The following is a 22096-nucleotide window of genomic DNA, read 5'->3' on the forward strand; positions in this document are numbered from 1 at the left end:
CTACTTCTAGATCATGCTAGGCTTGCTCCTGCCTCAGGATCTTTGTATTTGCTGTGCTCCTTGTCTCTAATGTTCTTCCCCAGCCACATGGCTCAGTCCCTCACTTCCTTCAGTGCATTATGCAAAGTCCCCTTTTCACTGGGGCATTCCCTGACCATGCTATCTACAATGCCAGCCCCTACCCTGGCATTTCACATACTTCTTGCCTGCTTTATCTTTTCCCCCTAGCCCTTATCACTATCAACCTTCCAAGTCTATCTCAGAATGTGGAAGGAGAAAAGATGCCTAAGCAAATGCACTAAAAACGAAAATGAAAGAAAACATACCACAGGATTTAGCGCTCTGACCTATAACCAACAAGAGAGGATGAAATTCTGGCCAGAGTTAGAGTAAGTCTAACCAGAACCAGGGAGAAGGTGACAAACAGACACTCATTTATGTGAACAAGGAGGTTTTCTACTAGTATTTGAAGAATGAGGAGACAACCCTAGATAAAAGTACAAAACCAGATTCTGGGAAGGCTATCCGGACTACAAAGAAAGACCACAAAGGAAAACGACTAAGAGGGCATACATAATAGAGTCAGTAGCAATACCAGAGTTTAAGTAACAAAATAAACTGGGAATTTCCATATAAGAATGCAAATACAATCTTAAGGATTTTCTAGAGATTTAGTGGACAGTGTCTGGCGAGTGCAATGTGGCTATGGAACAGCGTGCTTCTGCAGATTTGCTGACCCAGGAGACATGGCAGGTCTTGGGTATCCATGAACTCAAGGATGGAAGGTCAGAGGGGACCATTTAGGGGAAGTCTAAAGACAAGGAAAACCAGTAGTGGCAACATGGCTGGACCGAATGAGGCTATCCCAACACAGCACAGAAAATACAGATGTGATGAGAAATTGCTTTCAGTGATCTGGAAATCAGGTACAGGACTTCTCCAGATTCTTTTCTTGGACATACAATTGAGGAAGCAATAAAAGGAACTGCTATTCTAGACTTAATTTTGATCAACAAGTAAGCAGTCAGCAGGATCATAGTGATGAGGAAAATTTTAGGAAAGAATAACTGTGATGGCCAAAACTGCCAACAGCCAAACATGAATGGTGAGTTGTGTACTCCCAGCTTCTGGAGGACAAACTAAAGTTCCAAGAAGAAAGACCGCTGGTTTCATGGTCAGAAGCTGATTCAACAATGTGGACTGAACACAGACTATGCGCTAGGCACCGTTCCACACTAGAATACAGCAAAGCTCCTGTCCGCGTGGAAAGTGCAGTTTAGCCTGGGAGGGAGGTACAAAAGGCAAATACTCAAATAAATATGTAATATAACGTCAAATAGTGATAAGTGTTATTAAAAGGTAGAGCAAGCTCTTTGGAGAAATGGCTGATTCTAGGACTAGGGCAGGAAACATACAAGATAAGCCTGAAACATCTCGCAGGGCCGGAAGGTAAGGAAGTGCTCAAAACAAAACCCAAAAAAGCCCACACTGACGGGAGTGTGTCAAAGGGACACAGGAGCAAACTGAAAGAGCTCCCAATGGCCAAAACTGGAATAATTTGAGCCACAAAATAGTGTTGAATTATAACCCAAGGTGTAAAATAAATATCTGAGTTCATACTGATATTAAACAGATGATTAAATAAACAAATAAATGGAGAAGAGACAAATCTCCCATGTGGAGGAATTCCAAATAATTTATGCAGATAATCTGCCCTCAAGGAGATGGAACCTAACACTCCCCATCCCTTAAGTGTGGGCTGTTCATTGGGACTTCCTTCCAAAGGCACAAGGCAGAACGGTGTGGTGTGCACTCTCCAGTTGGCCTGCCCGAGGTCTCATGTTAGCTGTGTGATCTTAGGGAAGTCACTTGACCACTCTTCGACAGAAATTCCTCATCTATAAGATGTAGATTGTACTAGAACCTGCCTCAGAGGGTTGTTGTGAGGATTAAATGAGTTATATATAAAGCGCGAACATTCCTTGGCATATAGTAAATGCTACATAAATAAGTATTTAGCTCTTATATGGAAAGCCACTGGAGGTGTGAAGCAGAAGAATGCTAATGGCTTAAATTACTTCTTTAAGGGATCTCTCCATGTTCTCTGTGGAGAATAGACTCAAGGGTGGTGAGAGCAGGACCAAGAGATCGGTCAGGAGGCCAGATATCAGTGGTTGAGGCCAGAGTGATGGTGGCTTAGACCAAGGTGGTCACAATGGGGGTGATAAGAAGTAGTTGGCTTCAGGAAAAATTCTTCAGAGTAAAATTGACAGAATTTGCTAATGAATTGGATATAGGGCGTAAGTGAAGGGAAGGCACAATGATATCTCCAAGAATTTTGGTTTGAGTAATTGAGTGAATGATCATGCCATTTTACTGATATGGGGAACACTGGGGGGGGAGTTTTTGCTTGTTTGGTTGGTTGGTTTTTTGTTGGAGGAGGTATTAAGAAATGCTACGAGAGAAAAGTTCAAGTAAAAGGAGAAGCTCTCAAGAATTCACCTCTGACGCTATAATTACAAATGATTCCAATATGGGAAAAAGAGGACGGCATCTGAAGAAACTTATGAAGTTACAAGGTTTGTTGTCTAATGAACTCAGATTTTTTTTAAGTCAAAAAATAGATATAATGTCATAGAGCTATACCCACACATTGTACCAATGCCAATTTTAGGGTTTTGATATTGTATTACAGTTAAGTAAGATGTATCCATTAGGGGAAAATGGGGGAAGGGTACATGGGACCTCTGTGTACTATCTTCGCAATTTCCCAAGAATCTGTCATTATTTCATAGTAAAAAGTTAGAAAAAATTACTATTGTTCAGAAGAAAGAAATAGCAGTTATTTCAGAGGTTTTAGTTGATGACAATACAGTGATGTGGTTGACAAGCTAACGCTGATGTGGCTGGGATTAATGGAAATACAAAATTCCAAAGAGGGGCTGGAGAAGTACCATTTAATTTTGCTCGGGTCAATCCACATCTGAAGGGGTACATTCAATTCTGGGTGCCACCCTTCCAAGTTGACACGCCCACTGAATGACAACTAGACAAAACATCCAGATTGGGCAGCCCCGTTATAGAAGAAACAGTTGAAGGAGGCAAAGATATTTAGCCAAGAAAATTGCACACTTCCAAGAGACATACAGCTGTCTTCAAATACTTGACAGACTGTCATTTGGTAATCAAATTTAGATGAGTCTTGACATCCCTTTAGGTGCAGTAAACTACTTACACTTTCTCTTTACAAAATACCAGAAGTATTTTTAAAGAAGACTTAGAGAAACCATTTTAGGGGCATTAGAGTTTCTGATTTCTAAACAACTCAAGCAGAATAAGTCTGGAAGATCAAAATGTTCTCCCAACTTAATCTTAACTGTTATTTCATTTGGTTTGAAACCGAGTCACTGATTTCAAGGCTTCTCCACTTTATTACCACCGCCTTCAACTGTCTCTTCCTGCAACTATCTCAAGAGCTATTAAGATAGAAGATCTGGGACTTGTACTTAGAGATCAGATGTCCGTCAGTCTTTCAGATGGAACCAAAGAGTTTTACATTAAATATCTGCCTTGACTAGCAAAGAGGAGAGTACGGTACCTTTCCTATTTTTTCACTTGATCAGTGGATGGAAAGGAAGAGGAATGTAATACTGCAAGGTTAATAGTGCTTTTGTTGTTAGTGCTGTTGAGCCAATTCCAGCTCCTGGTGACCCTGTGGACAGCAGAGCAGAACCCTGCCAGGTCTTTTTGCGCCAATCTGTAAAAAGGAGGAGGAGGGAGCTCCGTAAACTGGAATGGAAGCCTTTGTTCACGTCCTTCACTAAAAGCAGCCCCAAATCCCTGTCCCGAGAGCCAGGAGTAAAAGCCCACCTTGTCTTCCTAGCCCACCATTTTGTCAGGGGAGGAGAGCTCTTGCTTCCAGAATAAACACTCCACAAACACTTTCTCATTGAAGCAGAGGGTGTGGGATGAACCGCTAGCCATTCTGCCATACACAAGAGCAGAGGTCATGCATCCGCTTACTGTTCATTCATCAATTCATTCATTCATCCATCAAATATTTATTAAGTGCCCTTTCTGTGCCAAGCACTGTTCTAGGTGCTGGGGGTACAGCAGAGTATGAAACAGATGAAAACCGCTGCCCTCATGCAGCTTGCATCATCTTTGAGAGGAGACAGTGAGCAAAATAAATAAGGAAACTATCTAACTTGTTAGGTGAGATCAGTGTCGTGGAGAAAAATAAACTAAGAAAGGAAATTAGGAAACACTGAGGTAAAGGCAGAAAGATGAGAGAGTGAGACAGGCAAAAATCACAGAGGGGAGCAGTCCGGAAGAGGCCTGGGAGCATGCCTGGCATATTCTAGAAATTGACGGAGGCCAGCAAAGCTGAAGCAGAGTTAACTGTGTGAGAAGTCAGAGAGCTAATAGGAGGCCATGTTGTAAAGAACCTTGTAGGCCATCGTAGGAACTTTGGCTTCTACTCTGAGTGAGAAGGGGAGTTGGGGTTTTGAGCAGAGGAGTGACCTAGCCTGAATTACAGTTTTATCAAACCCGTCTGACTGCCTTGTTGAGAAGAGACCAGACAGCGGGGAGCAACAGCACAGGCGGAAGGAGAGCAGCCAGGAGGCTGCTGTAATAATCTAGGTAAGCACTAACGAGGGCTTGCGGCAGGGTGATAAGTAGTCGAGGGGAGGAGAAGTGACTGGGTTCTGGGATACATTTTGAAGGCAGAGTCAACAGGATTTGCCGACTATCTTGTGGGATGTGAGTAATAGAAGAGTCAGGGAAGGATGAAGCTGCCATTAGCCGAGAAGAGGAAGACTATGGATGAGCAAGGTTAGAGGATGGAGGGCATCAGAATCTCATTTTGGGATGCTTAGTTGGATATGCCTTTAGAGATCCAACTGGAGATTATAATCAGGAGACTGAGTAGATGAGGCCGGAAGTCCGGGGATAGGTCTGCGCTGGAGAAATAAATTGGGAGTGGGCAGTATTTAGACGGTACGTGTAGTCATTAGACTAGATGAAATCTTTGAAAGTGAGTGTAGAAAGGAGATGAGGCCCACTGACTCAGTTCTGGAGCACGTCAACATTAGACATCATAGAATGAGAAGGAACAGGAGTAAGAGGAGGAAAACCAGGATCAGGGGGCTCCCTCTTTCCCCTGACTGGCCTCTCTCCAACTCTGATTTTGGTTTTGGCTCTAGCTCTCATTTTACATTTTACTCTCACTCTACTTGTCTCAGCTTCACCCCCTCAGCCTCGCTAGTAGGTAAATAAAGTTTTCTATCAAAGTGCATGAGCCAAAATAGATATTTACCAGGTAAACACTGTCCTTTTAATTGGGTGATTCTTTTAAAAAGGTACACAGATCACTGTTCAGTGCACTGGTTACAATATGTGGATCAACTGGAACATCAAGTAACCCAGCTCTGTGGGTTCTGTGGGCCCGCCTACTAAGCGGTGTTGAAGCTCTTCTCATTATTGTTGCTGTTGCTGTTGTTCACAGCAGCTTTGGCCCACATCGCACCCCTCCCTCCTTCCTTCTCCCACTTCCCACCCCCTGATCCAGAGGGCAATGAATGCTCACATCATTTCACTTTGGTCCAGCTGCCAGGCTGGGGAACAGATGTTGTATTGTTAACACAAAGAAGAAAACAAACAGCCCACTCCTCTGTGTTCTCCTGCCTCCTCCCTCCAAGCTCATTTGAGCCCCCTGGTGAAAATGGGCAAACAATGTTGGGGAGAGGAGAGGATGGGGCTCCAGTGAGTAATGCCATCCTCCCCAGCCAAGGCTGAGCCCTGACCGGAGGTGCACAGAGCGTTCTCCCAGATCCTGTTTACAGCAGACACGGGTTCTGTCAGCTGAGAGGCTGGCTCGTGGCTGGTGACGTGAAGATGCTCCCAATGAGCAGAGCATTGAGAGAAAGAAGACAATGGCCCTCTTCTGCATGTGGCCCCAGTAATGAATCTACCTGCATTTGATGGGCAAAAGCCATGACCAAAAGACAATCCCAGGAGCAGAAGGGAAAGATTTCTTGGCTGAAGTCCACCACTGTATGTCTGATTATTCCTCCTTTAGAAGCTTTAAGAGATGGGCAGTGCGGGGAGATGGAAGGGGCATTGAGTTCTTTTCTGGAGACCATAGATTTAGAGTCTCGTGTCTTTCCTTTCACTCCTCACACAGCCGTCTCCCCAGCTGGGGGGCCATTGGGGCTGCAGGGGGTGAAGTAAGCATAGGAAGTCTAGAGTGAAGGCTAGAATTGAAGTAGTGCACGGGGGTGAGGAGGCCGAGTGAGGAGAAGCAGGGCATGCAGGTCTGGTCAGCTAGGCTGAGTAGTGCCCTTGAACTTACTAAGCAGCAATGGAAAGATTTTAGGAAGGAGAGTGACATACAGGAAGCAGATACCAAGCTCGGTGAAGTGTGGATGGGAAGGGAGAGCTAGTTAAGAGTCTGCTGTAGCAATCCAGGTAGCAGACAGCAAAGGCCCTAAGATAGCTTTAGAGTTGGTTCAACAGTTGTCAATGAGGCAAAAACATCAGGGCTTAGGAACCAATTGTGTGTGGAGGGCTGGGGGCTGAGGGTGACCAGGGCTGTAGCAAGAGCTTACTTAGTGATCCTAAGCCCTGAAAAGGTTAGGCCCACTCACCCTCCTATATACATCATTCAAAATGAAAGTAGCGTCTAGCCATAAATTAGGTGTAAGGAATACCGAAAAGTTTCTGGTTTTTTCTAGGCTTTATTTTAAGTTCTAAATTCCCTCCAAATACTTTTTTGGCACCCTGGTTTTGTGGGTGTTTCAAGCATGCACTTTTTCATGTTTATTGGATAATCCGACACTCGGAGGGAGTTTCAGAATTCCTGTGTGGGCCACCAGATGGATGGCATGCCGCTCACAAAGGACAGGGATGCAGGAAGAGAAGCAGCGGAGGCGGAGTGGCAGTGATGAGCTCAGCCTCAGACATGTGAGTTCGAAGTATCAATGGAGACAGACACTGCCAGAAGGCAGCTGATGAGATGAGTCTGGAGCGGAGATGGTAGAACTGGGCGTCATTGGCACTCATGGGGCAGAGTTGGGGGGGAGAGGAGTCATGGGGGAAGATAAGGTTATCCAAGGGGAATGCATGGAGGGAGAGGGGAGCGGGCCTGAAATGACCCTGCAGAAAATTGGCATTTTAGGGATTGGACAGGAAAAGGACCCTGATAAGGAGTATCTAGGAAGATTGAAGAAAGTTCAGGAGGGAATAGAGCCCCAAAGACTAAGAAATGAAGGAGTTTCAAGAAGGAGGAAATATCAACAGCATCAAATGATATAGGCTGATTCAAGTCAGGTAAGAGGAGGGGCAGGGCTGGGTAGCACCACTGCATGCAACAGCAAAGAGGTCACTGGTGGCCTCGTTACTGAGCGTGATCTCTGGGGAGTGGTCTATGTGGAAGGATGAGTAGAAGCAAATGAGATGATGAAGAAGAGGTAGGGAGTTTACACTATTAGTGGTGGCTACAGAGGAATGCAATGTTGAGAGAGGGTTTTATGTACAGATAGCAGATAACACCTTAATATCTCATTTACACGTGCCAGGCAAATGCATCAAGACCCACCAGATTTGGCAGCAAGAGCAAGGTGCTTTAATACATATGTGAATTTTAGGGGAAGATTTCTCTATGTATCACTTACAAGCTACAGGAAGTCAGCTGAGGCAATAAATTTGCTTGGCCTGGATATGGTGTTCTGGAAAGTTGGACAGGCATTTATCAGGCACCTATTATGCATGCTGGTTAATGCATGATCTGATGTGGGGAATTCAGAAAGAATGAGCTCAAGAAGCTCATCACTTCATGGAGAGAGAAAACTCGTGTCAGAGGCTGCGAACCCACAGAGTGAAACACCCACTGTGTTTGTCCTACAGAGTGTTTTTGTAAAACTGAAACATCATTTTAAAAAACTACATAAAAACCTGGATATCTGGCTTCTCTTGAAAAACTAGAAGATATATGACCCTTGACCTGCATTCCTACCAGGCTGCAATTGACTGGAGCAAAGGTGTGGCTGCCCATTACTGAGAGCATCCATTCTCCAGTTCACTCCAGTCCCCAGAACTCTCTATTAGCTGACTCATGGGGAAGACTTCAATTACATTATCTGCCTAGCACTGGGGAGATACGTGTTTGTGACCACACCTGAGGACAATTTAAGCTATGACAAGCTAGAATGCATGATGCCAATAGCTATGCTGCAGGAGAAATCAGTAGAATGAAATAGTTGAGCAAAGCTTCTTAGACTTGATCATGACAAGTAGGTAGGATAAGGATAGGTGGTTGGATGGATAAACAAATGAACAGATGAAAGAGAAAAAAGCATTCCCCTTGATGAATTTGCAGGCAAATCATGAGGGAGCACACATCTGGTACCTTTCACTGAAAATCTGAAAACTCTTAGTTTTGAGAACACAGAAAAGACATTTCAAGTAATTTACAGACAGTGTTGTCCATAATTTCTCTTTTCCCTCATGACTGTCCTGTTGCAGATAGTTTCCTAGTCAACAATAGTAATCATACAGTGATATTGCAAGCAGCTGCTCCCATGAAAATCAAACACAAAGATCATACAACATTAGGATTTTTTATCTGTGCAGTAGTCCCACTCTTGTTGGTACAATTGCATCAATCTCAATTTTGTCGGTAGTCATAATATCCAAGAAATCTTTCTTTTAATTTTTTCCAGCTGGTTGTTCACGCCCATCTCCAGAAAGGGCGCTCTTCAGGCTTAATGAGCTGAAGTTCCAACCTCACATCCAGTTCTAAGTTTTAGACAGCATCTTAAATGACCGCAAAGGGTAATCACTTATTAATCCCTTTGATGATTTCTAAAGCTCAAGAATGAAACAAAAACAAGTCACCCTGAACGAAAAGGCAAAAGCATTGAACCTTTACATACTAATGGTGAGGTAACGCCACCCTGATCCCTGTTTCAGAGACTTGGCTCTCGTACTGCATTTTCTGACCTGCCAAATGTGACCAGCTGTATGTGAAAAAGCCCACCTGCTACCTGAGGACCCTAAAATGTAGCCCATCAATTGACAAACCTCACTCTTAAATAAGAACAGACAACCAGGAAACATCAGATACTTAAGAAAACCCTCCAACATGAAAGATGGAGATGATGACAAATAGTAATAAAAGAACCTGGAAGAAGCAGAGGTGATCCAGAAAGCAGAGGACTACGGGCAGGTGTAATTAGTCTCATTAGTATCTTCAGAGAGACAGGAGAGAGACTATATCCATGAAAAGAGAATAAGATGCAAAAGCAACAACAAAAGGAGCCATGAGAATAAGAAAAAGTGCTTTATAGTCAAAGTTGATTGTAGAGATACAATAAGCTCAGCGGAAGACGTAAAAAATAAAGTTGAAGGAACCTCCCAAAAGGCACAAAAAAGTGTGCAAAGTGATGGATAAGAAGATTAAAAAATCAGAGAATCAATACAGGGAGTTATTTTTCTGACCAATGATAGGTCCAGAAAGAAAAAAAAAAAAAACAGAGAAAAATGATAGAGAAGACACGATCAAAAAAATAATACAAGAAATTGAAGACACAAAGTTCCAGACTCAAAAGGCCCGTCAAGTGGAAAGCATAATGAATAAAAAAACATCAACACTGAAGACTCTACCCATAGAATTTTAACATCCTAGGGATGAACAAAAGCTTCTGGGGAGAAAAATAGGGGACAGACAGAGAAAAGGAGACTAACAGCAGTAGACTTCTCATCATCAGCACTAGAAGCTAGTGGACAAAAAAAAATCTTTTTGAAGGAAAATGACTTTTATCTCATCCCAACTAAAGGTCCCAATTAAATGTGAGCATAAGAATACAGACATTTTCGTACAAGCAAAATTTCAAAATACTTACTGCCTAGGTGCCTTTTCTCAGGAATTCTTAGAGAATGTGCCCCCAAGAAAATGAGGATGTAAACCAAGAAAGGGGAAGGCATGGGATCCAAGAAACAGAAGATGCGCCTTAAGAGAAAGATGAGGGAAATTCTCAGGATGACTGTGAAGGGGAGTCCCATGGGGCCAGGTTTGCAGCAGGCCTGGGCAGAAAACCCAAAGAGGAGCAGGAAGACAGAGGCTCCAGGAGGAAGGTCTGCGGAAAAAAAATGGAGCTGGACACGTAGCAGGTGTCAAGAAGAATGCGAATTTACCTCCAGCAGACACCTGGTTTGATCACGTGGAAATTTATATAAAGAGGATGTTGAGGGCCGGCCTGGTGGTGCAGCGGTTAAGTGCGCACGTTCCGCTTTGGCGGCCCGGGGTCTGCCATTTCAGATCCCGGGTGTGGACATGGCACTGTTTGGCAAACCATGCTGTGGCAGGCATCCCACATATAAAGTAGAGGAAGATGGGCACAGATGTTAACTCAGGGCCAGTCTTCCTCAGCAAAAAGAGGCGGACTGGTAGCAGATGTTAGCTCAAGGCTAATCTTCCTCAAAAAAAAAAGGGAGGTGGGATGTTGAATAGTGTAGGGGAATTTAGCCCTAGATACAAAGATAACTGATAGAAGAAGAAGAGGAAGAGGAGGAGGAGTTGGAGGAGGAGGAGGAAGTAGGCAGTCATAAATTACCCAAAAAAACAAAAGGTTGAAATCATAGTCCACTACTTGGCTTAGCACAGACAATCTTTCAATGACCGTAGTACTCCGAACACTGAATATGGTTTTAAATTTCCTACTGGAGAAATTAAAAGTATGAGAGGAGAAAAAGAGGGTCAAGAAATCTAGAACCTCATCTATAGTAAAATTTTTTGTGTCAAATTATTAATCAAGTGATAGCAGTAGAAGCACATTATTTTAAAAATATGGAGGGGCCAGCCCAGTGGCTCAGAGGATAAGTATGCACTTTCCACTTTGGCGGCCCGGGGTTCGCCAGTTTGGATCCCGGATTGGGACATGGCACCTCTTGGCAAGCCATGCTGTGGTAGGCGTCCCACATATAAAGTAGAGGAAGATGGGCACGATGTTAGCTCAGGGCCAGTCTTCCTCAGCAAAAAGAACAGGATTGGCAGCAGATGTTAGCTCAGGGCTAATCTTCCTCAAAAAAAAAACCAAAAAAAGATTATTAGTATACTCAAAGGATTTGACTATCACAGTCAGTTTATAAATAAATAAAATTAAAATATGGAAGTGCATATCACAAGAGCCAAAAGACTTGAATGCAGTTGCCTCTGAGGAGCAGGATATGGGGGAGGTGGTCACGAGGCTACTGGGCAGCTGTGTTGATAAGTATTTTTAGCACATTTGACTTGTTTAAAATCAGGGTCTATGTCACTTTGATAAAAATGTAATTAATTTACCATCAGAAATAAATAGTAGCCCCCACACAGTTTTAAAAGAACCATGCACCTACCGAGGTGAATACGTGGAAAGATAGCAACTCGCTTTGATGCATCATTCGTGCATCTGGCAGTTTTTCAAGCTGGAGTCACGGTTCCCTGTGCAGTCACTGCTGCAGACACACACTTGCCCGGTGTGCTCAGGTGACAGCTGCTTCTGCCAGGCCATGTTTCAGGAAGAAGGAAAGTGGACGAGTTAGACAAAAATGTGTCTATGTGGGATGGAGATATTTTCACCTTCATCTTTAAGACAGCTACCTGCACACCTGTTACGACAGAAGTCTGAATTTTGAGTGTTGAAACCAAAAATTGGCTCTCAGCCTCACTCAGAGAGGTCTAGACAGAACTATAGAAAAACAGAATGAAACATGCCAAGTTGCTGAGATTTCTAGGATCTCCTCCCAGCCAGAACTATGAGCTGGTTAGTCTGAAAACCCCATCCTACCCAGAGGGGCTAGAATGCTTCACACTGAAACAGAAATGTTCAAGAAAACTTAAAAATTATCCAGTTCAACTATCTCATGAGACCGAGAGAGGCAAAGGGCCTCACCCAAAGCTGTCCAGCTTACTTGCATCAGAACCACATCTAGGTTCCTGGGGGGGACTCCAGACTGCCTATGTCAGAGCTTGACTTGTAGCTTTCAGATCCCCAAGCACATATAAATGTTAAAGCAAGGTCGGGATCCGAACACAGTTGTAATTCTGAGGCTTGTGATCCTTCCACCACTGAACTGCTTCACAAAACAATAGCGATGAAAGGGGAGCTGTAAATCCAACAAGTCAGAGGCTTCCCTCTGCCTGCGCCGCCAACCGTCAGGGTTTAGATAGTCCATGAAGTCAACAGTTACTTATTGAGCAGCTACTGTGTCCTGAGGGACTTCCAAGTAGATGAGTCTAGCGGACAAGTGGGTGCTGGGGTCTGAGAAGAGAGACTTCGGAGTCATTGACATATAGGTGATGATTGCCGTCATACTGAAGAATGAGATAGCCCAGGGAGAATGAGTACAGGGGAGAGAAGACACCCAAGACAAAATCCTAAGGAACACCAGCCTTAGGACAGGAACAGTAAAGAAGACAAGGAGCTCCTGGAACCTACGCCTGTCTCTGAATAACTGTCTCATATGTCTTGAACTGAGGAATGAGAGCCTCATTGCTTATTTTCTCGTTAAACATATTACAAGCTTGTGTAGCCAATGCTTGAAGTGACAGAAGGAAGGAAGTGGGAGGATCTAAGGGTGAGCAGAGGATTAGAGGTTCAGGCTGGAGAAGCTGGTGTGACCGTTTCCGGACTTCCTGCAACAAAGTAGGCTTCTGCCCACTCTGCCCCCATCCTAGACTGTTGCCACCAGCAGAGGCCCCAGGGAACCTGGGGAGGACAGATGTTTCCTGGAAGGGTCAGTAGAAGGCCCCCACCCCTCTGCTAAATGGACTTAGTCCAGATCAGAGTGTTTGCTGCTCAGAGCCATGTGGGATAAAGGCTGGGCAAATATGAGCTTGCTCTGTGCTGAGGGCAAAGGCCAAGGAGACTGGGACGTAACCAGAAAGGTTATCATATGCTAAAAGCAAAGGGGAAAAGGCGATGACATCCACCTTTCACCTAGTTAAATGTATTTCTCAGAGAAATGTCACTTTGGAGAAAAATAGAAATTCCAAGGAGGAAAGTGTTGCATCGGCCTAGAAGAGGTGTTGGTTGATTGTGAGCTTTTGATTGGACCAAGATCCAGGAGGTCTTACGAGCAAGGAGCTCCTGATCTCCTCCCGTGTCAGTTACACTAGGCCCTCCCTCGAGGCTCTCCCTGGCTGGGATTTGAGACCCTAAGAGAATAGAGAGAGCTGGAAAACACTGCTGCGGAGAAGAAAGAGCCGAGGCTTTGGGGCTAGGCAGCCTACGTTTGAACTCTGACTTTAGTATTATTATCAATGTGATCTTGTGAGAGTTATGAAACGCCATGAGTTTCAGTTTCTTCATCCATAAAGTGGGGATGATACTTGCCTCAAAGGATTGAATGAGATAGTATTTACCAAAAGGTACCAATAGGTACTCAACAAATGCTCCCTCACCTCCTACTTCCTGCTGCTCATCTTACCCTTGAGAGCCACCCTGGAATGGGCAAGATAACACTTCATCTTGGCTTCCTCCAACTCCTTGCAAATTAGACACGTTGTCCAGATTGAGAATGATCTCAGCATTTTCCTCTGTGGGCCCCCAGTAGGTGGGATTCCACATTGATGTCACCAAGCTATTGCACCCTGGGCATTGCACGTTCTGATCATTGGGTATGAGCTGACATGCTTTTGTAACTCTTAGCTGTTTATCTGGGTCTCTGGGAAAACATGACATTGCTGTAAGTCATTGGAAGTAATGGAAGCTTGATGTGGTTCCTGGTCTTCTGTTCTCTGTAAATCCCCAGGGTGGTTCCAGCGCCTCAGTTCAAGACGACTCCTCCCACCCCCTCCCCCACCTCCCCCCACACACTGGGATATGGCTCGGCAGCTGCTACCGGTCAGCACTGGGGAGATTTCCCTCTTTCGCTGTGATTCACCAGCATGGGTGCCGTCTTTTCTGGTCTCTCTTCCTGGCAGATATGTGGTCCTCCTTTGCACTTTTTTCCCTGAAGTTCATGCCCTCAAGCACCTCAGGCAACCTGGCTAAATTTAGCTCTTCTCAAGGATCTTTGCTGACTTTGTTTCCATGGCTGTTGAAGGTTTGAGTGCTTCCCAGCAAGAGTTTTGGGCTGGCTGCCTTCTCTTAGAGGTCTCATCTGGTTCTGGTAACTGCTGTGCCACTTGCATAATTAGTCATTTGAGTCACCCCAGGCCACGGTATTTACTCTGAGAATCAACCAGTCCGTGATCTTGGAAGCTGAAGGCCTTCATTCCAGCTCTGACTCCTCAGAACTCCTTTTCTATTTTTGCCTTGTGCTAAATAGCCCGTGGCTACTGCTCTAAGCTATACTGGTCACTTCCCATTAGGGCTAAGAAGGAAATAAGAGACTGGTGACTAATAAAGGCCTCTGACTCTCTTCTCCAGGAGCAGGGCCTCAGGGCCCATTACCAGGATCCAGCACAGTGCTCTTGGCAGATGCTCATTTAATGTTTAGTAATTTGAATTGTTCTGACTAAACATAAGAGAGGCTAGAGTCAGACTCCCTTGGTCGGCAGCTAAATGAAAAAGAAATGCACGCAAAAGCCATTCTGTGTTTAGACATGCTCGTTTTCAAGGATCCAAAATAAGCCTCATGGGTTATGCTGAGCCTTTTGTCATTTTAATGATTATTTTCTTCTCATTAATATAAACTCTGGATAAATCAACCAATCAGCAAGCATTTATCAATCATCAACTGTGCAAGTAGGTATGGGCACTTCAAAAGTGAATGATAAGGGGGAGATAAGTGATCTAGAGAATGAGAGCTATTTTAGGTAATGTGGGCAAAACATGAAAAGAATCCAGCATGGCCTCTGCTCTCCCAGAGTTTGCAGACTCTGTGGACATGTATAATACAAGGAGACAAGATCCAGGGCCAGTTATGAGGAAGGATGAGGGAACATTTGGGGGAGATTGAATGGAGGAAGTAGGTTTGTGTTACACCTTGAAGGATGAGAAGGATTTGAATAGACACAGAGGAAAGGGAAGGACTCATAGGAGAAAAGAACAGCGTGAACATGGGGAACATAGGCCAGAGGAAAGAACTGGAAGAAGGTGCATATATGTATGTGACTTGGGGTGTCGGTAAAGAGCTAGTCTTACTCCAGTGAAAATATATATAAGGGGAGGAGGAAAGAAAAACTAAACTGAGATAGTCAGCATCTGCGGAAACTTGAGGGCTAAGCTGTGATGCAATCAACAAACTACCTACACACTCCCTTCCACAACAGCATGAGCAGCCTCTGGTTGGGAAGGGGAGACCTTGCCCTTGTTCCTTATAGGAACCACTAGGTATATATGGTCTATTTCCAGTCCCATATTCACCCCCACTCCAGCAGTGTCTAGGACGACAGACACTCGTGTGAGGACTCTACCACTTGGTCGTGGTCAGGGCCACCAGAGGGTATGGCTTCAAAAGGCAGTGAGATGAACGAATCGCTGTGCCCTGCGTAGACCAGGAATGCGTGCACTCCTGATTGGTCATTGTCCTGGCATGTGAGTGGAGCCAGTGGCCCAGGTATCACTGTTGCCATCCTGGCTGATCCACAGAGAAGAGAGTCAGGTCTATTTTAAGAATCTGATGGGTCACATAAAGAAATCGCTATTCCAAAACAGCTATTTACCGGGAAAGTAAAGCTCCCAGCAAAACAAAAGGTTAGTATGCTGTCCCCAGTAACTCTTTAAACCAAAGCAAACATCCACGCAGGCTCTGTTTGCTCAAACCAGTTCTTGCTTTCTGCCCTCGGTCACCTGATTCCCAAGGTTCCTGGTTGATTTCCTCCTTGGGATTAAGCTGAGAAAGGGCAGCTGGGAATAGCAAAGGATAGGGATCTGTAGAAGGTAAGGGATTAGGGGCCCACAGCAGTTCTCTTGTTAAATGATCAGACTTTGGTTTGTTTCTTCAGGAAAGTCAAGGAGCTCAAACAGCCAAAACCCAAAAGAATCTGGAAGGGCTAAGACTCTTCAGCAGAAAAGTATCCCCTCCACTGATATTTGAGGATTCTGTATTAATAGATGGCAAGCACATCAGATATGGTCTATAGAGATTTTGCTCAAACTAGAGGTCCAAATCATCAAGGCAACACCAAGAACCATCCTGGCTAAAATCAACATTAGAGAGACTTCAAACATGCTGATTATAGTGCCCGTGCAGTGGCGGGGACTTCCTGTCGTACAAGCTGTCACAACAGTCGGATCCCAGCTTCTCCACGGGTATCCCCACCCCAACCTTCTTTATCTCTCAGCTTCAAAGGTATGCTTCACACTGAGTCATACCAAGTTAGGAAATCTGTATGTGACCTGTCCTATGAAATTTACAATACTGCTTAGGGCACAGTGCGAGACATATATCCAACAGGGAAAATATACGTGGCAATATATAGATGCTAGAGAATAAGTGGCATAAAAAAAATGCAGGGTGTGGGTGGGGACAGATCCATGTGGCCTAGAGCACACAATGAAAAAGACATTGCCTAGAATGGAAACTGAAGTCCCTAGTCTGCCTCCCAGTGCTTTCTATAATCTGGCCTCCATCTGCCTCTCAGCCTACCTCCCAGAACCCCACCTCTACAGACTGTACCCTGTGCTCACCTTGCTCCATGGCTGGGTTTTTACCACTTAGCACAAATCTCCCTTTCCCCTATGCTTCTCCAAATGCTAAAACCATGTTTGAGGTCTGGTTCACATTTCCTCTGTTCCTTGACTCCTTTCTAGACAGCCTCCACCCCCACCAGCCCTCAGCAACCTCACCCGACTCTGTGTCCACCAGCACTTCACGCACAGCACTCATTGTCTGCACACGCGTCCCTTCATCAGTCGAAGACAGCCTTATGAAGGCTCTGGGCTTGTTATCTCAGACTATTACCTAACCTTTGACATCTTTGCGTATCATCCCCTCAACTGTATTATTCTCTCTTTAAGAGCTTGCTTCTTCGATATCCTGCATCACCTAGGACAGGACGTAACACAGAGTAGGTGGTCAATAACTATTTGTAAAATGAGTGACAGTATGGAAAACCTTTCATGCACAACTACATTTCCTAAATTATTCCACTGGAGGGGGTAAGAGAAAGGGCTACATTTAATGAGAGCCTATCCATCATGTGCACTTGTTTGGCATTTTCTGAACATCATATCATTTAAACTTCATCCCAGTCTGAGAGATAAGAATATTATCTTCAATTTATTATTATGAAAATAAGGATCAAAGATGTTAGATAATTTGTTCAAGGTCAGTCAGCAAGAATGAGATAGAGTTGAGAGGCAAACTCTGGTGTGCCTGATGTGGAATACGATGTTCTTCCTACAGCGCCGCACTGCCTCCCGCCTGAACGTCCGTGGGAAGATTGCTGAGTTTCTTCCTGCGGGTCCCTCAGATGCCCTTCCTATGACTTTAAGTTTATCACTCTGTGCATTCCCCCTCCTTTCAAGTCACCTCAAAAGAGTCACTTTTCCTGGAACCCATCACATATTTTCACGTAATTCCCTTAGCCTGGAAAATGTCCATCCATCGTTTCTACCTGTGAAATCTTATTTATCCTTGAAGGCCCACCTGAAATGAATACTCTTTCTGTGAAGTTTTCTGTAATCCTACCCTATAATAAAATTGAACGGCCACACTTCTGAGTCTTCACAACCCACGGCCTCTTCCACAATTTAGAACTCACTTTATTCTGCTTTATATTCCAATCAGTTGTTTAGCTTTCTGCCTCCTATCCTAGGCCATGAGCAGCCTGAGGCCAGGGAATGCATCCTCTTCAGCTCTGTAACTCCAGCCTTGCGTGACAGCAGCGTGGTCTCTCAAGAATCTTGGATGGTAAAGGCAGCTGATGGCGCAGAGCACTGATTCGGTAGCATCACACACACACCTTCAGTATTCTGCCAGGGAATGAGCCACTGGATACCTTGAAGCTGAGGAAAATGAAGCTCCAAGCAGGCTTCCCAGGTCTGTCCCCAAATCTCAACCAAGGGTTTCACCTTGAGCCCATATAGTCCCCAGTTTTAAGTGATTCAAGAATGGTTTTACCTCCGTTCTTAATTTGGTATAAGGTCCGACTTGTTTCCAAAATAGTTAATGCCAGAGAAAAAAGCTGTCGTAACAATTTTCCCTGTGTTTTAAAGTGCTAAGGATGGGGCTGGCCCGGTGGTACAGTGGTTCAGTTCGCACGTTCTGATTCATCGTCCCGGGGTTCGCTGGTGCAGATCCCGGGTGCAGACATGGCACCACTTGGCACGCCACGCTGTGGTAGGCGTCCCACATATAAAGTAGAGGAAGATGGTCATGGATGTTAGCTCAGGGCCAGTCTTCCTCAGCAAAAAGAGGAGGATTGGCAGCAGATGTTAGCTCAGGGCTGATCTTCCTCAAAAAAATAAATAAATAAAGTGCTAAGGAGGAGGTCCCAGTCAGGATGGCAGCATAGGTGGACTCTGAACTCAGCTCCTCCCACAGAGACAACCAATCTAGAGCTACTCTTGGAACAATCACCCCTGAGAGAGAACTGAAGTGCTGAGGAAAAGCAATGGCTAGTCTATCCTTTTTAACCATGACTATAACAATAAGGTGTAAGCTCTTGGTCTGAAAATTGAATGAAGAAATGAATGAATGAATGATGAACATGCCAGACCCTGTTTAAATGAAGACATAGGACATTTGTTTGATTTGCCTTATAGAGTCGTAGCCCTTCCCCAAGGTTCTAGAACACATTCCACCTAAAGATGGAGATTGGGTTTCCCCCTAAAGAACAGGCAGACATAAAGGAACGGCAGCTAGGGAGCCAGCCCAGTAGATATGACCAGTATGGTACGTGGAGCCCAGAAATCTGTATACAGCCTCTGACTCCACATGACACAAGCCTAGGACCATCCGGGTAATCCAAACAATGAAGGTCTTTAGGAGCAATCACCAGGGCAGGGGTTTAGGGAATAAATTTTCTGTGCACACTATTCCTTGAAGGCAGGGCTTGAAAGTTTTAATTCTATATTCTCAGTTTCCAGCACAGAGCCGACGACATAGGAGACACTTAATACATACTTATAAGGTACGTGGACACCATCCTTGCTTTTCCTTCTTTCCCTTTATCCTCAACTTTCTCCTTTCCCTCCTTTCCCATCTCCTTCCTGCCCATGCAGGAACTGTTCAGGCCCTAATAATTAAAAATGATTGAGGTCCTAATTACCTTCCTCTTCTCCACCTTACCCCACCCCCAGGCAATATATGAATGCTCTTTGTGAAATACTAAATTCTATTTTTTAAAAACTGGTGATTCCCATGAATTCTGGATGCCCCACCCAGCATGAAAGCCGGTCCCTTGGGCCGTCAAGCCCGGCTCCCATCCCTTCACCTCTGCCCTCACTTTTCCTCTCACTTCTTTGCTGCTCCCAGTGCTGTCAGTCCCTGCAGAGGCCAGCTGCTGGCTCTCAAAGCTGAGAAACTTGGCCCTCAGAGCCATTCCTTGGGAACTCTCTCTTACAGCTTGTGTCAGGTTTCTTTGAGGTGGGTTCACAGCTGCTGTTGGCTGTCCTTCCCACCTACACACTGCTCTCGTGCCCTGTGCTAGCTCCAAAGAACCCAAAACTTTGCCAAGAGCTGTGCCCCTGGGGGACTGGACACACAGGCTGTGCCGGTGGCCTTTGGGGCTACGCGGCCCACCATCTCCACAGTAAGGGTGCATCTGTTCGAGAGTATGTGCCAAACTGAGGCCAACCCAGGGAACCGCGAAATTAGACCACGAGGTAGGAGGATAATGTCAGCATTCCCAGGAAAACATAAAACCCCCTTGTCTGAGCCTGTTTTGTTTTGGCAGAGTTCATCTCGAATCACTTTGCTTGCTTGAGCATCAAAACACACACCCACGTAGTTCTGAGCCCTAGTCCAGCTGTCAGGTAACCGGTTTACACTTCATGCCAGAGGAAGCTCTCTGGTCCGTGGGAGCTTCAAGAGGGGGAATGAGCAGCTGTAAACGATCCCCCTGTGCGTGCCTCCTACCCCAAGCCTTCCACCCCACCCCAAGCCCACAGGTCCCATCTGGAGAGCTGGGCCTCATCGTGAGGGGTGTTTAATCCACCTGCCTTCTTGATAAACTTTTGGATAGGATAAGTGTGCGCATACGTAGTGTTCAGCAGGGATGTTAACGTTGTCAATGCCAATTCAAAACTAATTCCTAGATAAGAATGCTGTTTTAGTCTTGGAAGGCAAATATCTATTCATTAAATAATTGTCTTGGAAGAATTTTTAATGGGGAAATACTCAAAAAAGAATCCCAATTTTTATTTTTTTTTAAAAAGCAGGCTATCAAATGGTGGATACCATGTGTTACAGGCAGAGATAGAGACAAAGATAAGCATTGAACAAAGAGTTGAAGGAAATATGTCAAAATGCCAGGAGAAGTTTTCTCCAATTATGGGTGATCTTTGCTTTCTTTTTTTCTGTATGTTTCTGTGCTGTCCAAGTTTTTTACCATGAGCAAATGTGACTCTAGTAATGGTAGATGGGAGGAATAAATTTTTTAATTTGTTTTTCAAATGTAGATCGCCTTACCCCAACTCAGTCTCATCAAGAAGCCTGGATGAAAGCTGAGCAACCGGAGCACAAAGGCCTTCAGATCTTCCTACCCCTTGGCCCAGCCCTCCTTCCTGTTGTCCAGCACAGCGTCTGGGGAAGGCCGTTACCCTTCTCAGAGGACAGAGGGGAGTTGAAAACCACAAAGGCGAGGTAGCTCAGGTGCATAGGTCTGTAGGAATCAAGGTCAGAGATAGGCCTAAAGGCCACCAGTGGCTCCACAGCTGTGCCCCAACCCCCAGCCCACCCCCAGAGCTTGCTCCAGAAAGCTTCCTTAGCAAAATGGGAAAGGGAGGAGGTGAGGAGTAGGAGGAGAATGAGGCAAAGGCGCCAAGAGGGGGATTTCTATTAAAGAATGGAAACTGCGCTGTTCAGAAGCTGGCAGATTTCCAAGGACTTCCGAGGGTGGGAAAAGAAGGGCTGGGAGAAAACCAAGGAGACGAGGCAAGGTTCAAGCCAGCTCACGGACACCCCACCTCCTCCTCTGGCTCCAACCTAGTCTGCTCATCGGCAGATCTTTTAAGTTCCCTTTTGTGTTTGTGTTTCTCTTATCTCCCTCAGCCTCCAGCTCCACCTCCACCCCCAACTTAATGCCCTCACCATCTAACCATCTGAACTTGTTTGTTTAGGGTCTGCAGCTCGTGCTGCAGGAGTGACAGTCACACTTCAGTTCTTGCAGCTGGAACTAGCTTGAGAGGTCAGGAAGAATGCAGAGGGTGGGGCTCGGTGGGAGTGAAACAGAAAAGCTTGGAATAGACTTGTCAGAAGTGTAAGAGGGCAGCTGAGTGCACCCAGCCCCACGCCATTCCCACCTCCGTTACTCTGTTACTGTGGTCCAACCCTCGAGCTGCCCTCAGTGTTGGGCTCAGAGTGGGTGCGTGTCCAAGGAGGAGAAACTGTGGAAGCAGAGGGGAGGAAAGAGCAGGCACAGAAGTGTGGTGGTTGGTTCCTCCAGGGGAATGCACACCTAAGAAGTGTGTGTGTGTTGGTGAAAGAGGTGGGGGAGTAGTGGGAGGTGGTGAGGGGAGGGTCCTTCTGGAGACTGAGAAGATTGTCTCTGCTTCCTCCAAACTCCTGGGGGAAAGAACGAGATAAGTTCAGAACAGTTATTAAGTCTCGGGGGATTGTGAGCCAGTCTTCCCCCATCTGTCAGCATGTGACCACATCCGTCCTTTGGTCCTCTTTGTCCCCAATTTTTCTTTCGGAAAATTGACCTCTTTTTGATAAAAATGTCTGTGTTCTTGAAAAACCTAACCCATCACATATGATTTCCATGGCCATGATACTCCACCACAGGAGGCAGGATGATGTGGTGGTGGGAACATGCACCTCAGAACCAGGCGGACCTTCAAAAGCCTGACACTGACAATTACAAGCTGGGTGACCAGTTTGATGCCCTGGAAAATAGGGATGATCTAGCCCCTCCCTCACAGGGTTGTGGTAAAACAAATGAGGGAGCCCTGGACTGCGCCGAAGCACAGAGCCTGGCACTCAGGAAATGAGGCTGTTC

The 22096-nt window shown here is 45.3% G+C and overlaps 1 long non-coding RNA gene across 1 annotated transcript; it reads left to right on the plus strand.

The window, feature by feature from the left end:
- Positions 1-4280: 4280 nt before the first annotated feature.
- On the plus strand, positions 4281-21835 carry LOC139078842 (uncharacterized). The gene is made up of 4 exons (XR_011531993.1): positions 4281-4644; positions 17750-17973; positions 19016-19066; positions 20556-21835. It is a non-coding gene; the product is annotated as an uncharacterized lncRNA (long non-coding RNA).
- Positions 21836-22096: the final 261 nt, after the last annotated feature.

The sequence above is a fragment of the Equus przewalskii genome, chromosome 23 (assembly GCF_037783145.1).
Source record: "Equus przewalskii isolate Varuska chromosome 23, EquPr2, whole genome shotgun sequence".
Classification (NCBI taxonomy): Eukaryota; Metazoa; Chordata; class Mammalia; order Perissodactyla; family Equidae; genus Equus; species Equus przewalskii.